The 2,588-nt window shown below is 39.7% G+C and overlaps 1 long non-coding RNA gene across 1 annotated transcript; it reads left to right on the top strand.

Moving 5' to 3' along the window:
- The first annotated feature begins 207 nt into the window (after positions 1 to 207).
- On the top strand, positions 208 to 1,513 carry LOC123074171 (uncharacterized). The gene is made up of 3 exons (XR_006435889.1): positions 208 to 488; positions 573 to 1,168; positions 1,320 to 1,513. It is a non-coding gene; the product is annotated as an uncharacterized lncRNA (long non-coding RNA).
- Positions 1,514 to 2,588: the final 1,075 nt, after the last annotated feature.

Raw genomic sequence — 2,588 nt, 5'->3', positions numbered from 1 at the left:
GGTTGAACCAAAAAAAAAAATGACCGGAAGGCTCACACACGTTGAAAATAGAAGCAGACCCGCAGTTCCACGTTTTGTTTGCAGATCAATGCTTTCACGTTTTTTTATCTGCAGTTCAATGCCCTCAGGTTACACGGCTGTAGAATAGAAGCCGATGGATATAATATACCCCCAAAATATCTACTACTCCAACGTCCCAAAAAAAACCCCAAAATATCTACTACTACAGCGTTTCTTCTTCTCTCCGTGAAAAGGAATCCCCTCTCTCCGTGAAATAGAAACCATGATGCATACTTACACCATGCTCTTCATCTCTCTCCATGAATAAAAAACATGAAGCAATCTTACGCCATGGAATCTCTACTGTCTCTCTTCCTCCCATAGAAAGCAAATCCATGTATCTCCATGGACCAAGCGACTTGAGGTATGGATCCGATCGATTTGACAATGGAGCTTGCGGATGGATTTTCTTTTCTCATCAAGTTCAGGTTCATCTTCTGACACTGAAGTTCTTTTTTGACCGGTTTATAATTGATTGGAAGTACCCGGAGATTCAATTCAAATTCATGCAGATCGGTTCATATTCGAATCACAACTAGGGTTAACGTTTCTCGAGCGTCTCAGCAAGCCTCTTTCCAATGATGGTGACAGCTAGGGCTTCGATCCAAGTTGTGGCAAGCAACTGCGCTCAAAACTCCTCAATCTGTCCTGAAAGTTAAGGCAAGTTTGCATAGTGAATAGATACATCTAGCGCTCAATCCCTGCAGTATAGCACAACAGTTTTGCGCTCTGCCCGGAAGCTGCACGTGGTTTCAAATTTGACTCCCTGTGCGACTTCAGACTTGAGAGAAATTTTTATTAGATAAATGCTTCATTTATTTTTAGTTATGTTCTGTATACAATTTGTAATGGTTTAGATGATCATGCCGAACAATGTTAATACAGGAGACTTATTCATTATTTTCATCACAAGCAGTTTTAGTTTTGCTATCGCCGGTTGACACAAATAATCTATGAGTTATCAACTATCAGACTGACTATGCGCATGTTGGATTGTACGGGCTACAATCGAGACGGCGGGCACGGATGCACGGCGCCGGCGCACGCACAGGACTTGGCTGTTGATTCTGATTAGACACACAAGTACACGACCTGGGTTTGGAGTCAGGTTGTTGGATTGATTCAGCCTAACCAGAAGCACACGTACATATTACAACCATCTAGCTAGCTTTTGATAGGATAGAAAGACACGTACATACTACAGCCAGCTGGGCAAATCAATTTTCTTGATCAGCTCCGCTGATGCTTTTGTCCGACAGCAAAATTTACCAGTGCCAACATGTTGTGGGATGATGAGACAATGGGAAGCACGCCGGAGTCAGCCAGGGACGCCCGGAGGGACGAGATGCATGGCCTTGGCCTCCGACGAGCTTGCGGTGAACTGCAAGCAGCCTTGCAAATTCATAGTATGGTATTTGTTTGCTATTTCTTTTTTCGTCTTCAATTCCTTTGTGTTCCCTCCATTGCCATATTAGTGTTTCTTACTGCGTTTATAGGATAGATATATATCTACCATATGAAGCAAAATAATTACTTGCAGATAGGCTGCCTAATTAATGGGTAACGACATGAACTTTGTAGCTGAATTTTGAGTATTGTTCATCATCATATATTAGAACTTATTTTGTAGCTTTTGTGGCTTCTTAATGTCCTTAGAAGAACAGGAAGCGAACGAATGTTGAAGTCAGGTTTATGCATCGATTTGTGTGATATGTCAAGCAAGCAAATATAACTTTTGTCCAGTGGTTAGTTATGTTTCTTTTAATATAAACGATGAGATTACATGAGGTGGCAAGCAGTACTAGGAGGTGATCTCAAATATTTTTTAAATTGCAGATGCTAGAGGAATAACTTACATAATTAATATAAATAAAATTACACAATAAAGTTTTTCATGACGTTTGCATCCTATTTATTTTTCTTTTTTTTTCTGTGCAAGGCCTTTTGTTCAGCCAGAAAAAAAGAGAATAAGTAACTGTAACATCAAATCCAGCACACTAAGTCACACATTCATGTCTGGGCTTTCAGATATTATAGGTTTGATCTGAAACTCAATAAAATCCAGTGCTTAATCCTTTTTTTCTATCACAGAACAATTTGAGTGGCCATCAGAATTGTGGAGCAACAGTGGAAAGTGCTATATGGAGCATGACCGATATGTTCAAGTTTTTGGTATTACAAGCAGACTGTATGTTCCACCGTACGTCTCCATGTTGTGTTTTTTTGTTTCTTTCAGTCATCGCGCATTGGTTGGGGACAAGTGAGCTGCTTGAGTGCATGAGTTTCCATGTCATCTCTATGCAAGGAAGGAGGAAAAGTACGGCAGGTCAAAGCCTCAAATCTAATGCTAATCTACTCTTCTTCCAGAAATAGATTTCTTATAATTACATAATCTGCCAATGAAATTATAGAGAAAAATCTTCTATATAGTATCTATTGTTAACTAAATTTAGTCAGCTTGCTTCAATGTATGTCAATACGACAATGTTCCTGCTGCGACATTTTGACTTAGTGTATATGCATTAGTT

Source organism: Triticum aestivum, chromosome 3D (genome assembly GCF_018294505.1).
Source record: "Triticum aestivum cultivar Chinese Spring chromosome 3D, IWGSC CS RefSeq v2.1, whole genome shotgun sequence".
NCBI lineage: Eukaryota > Viridiplantae > Streptophyta > Magnoliopsida > Poales > Poaceae > Triticum > Triticum aestivum.
The sequence above is the reverse complement of the archived record's forward strand: the minus strand, read 5'-3'. Positions and strand labels throughout refer to the sequence as shown.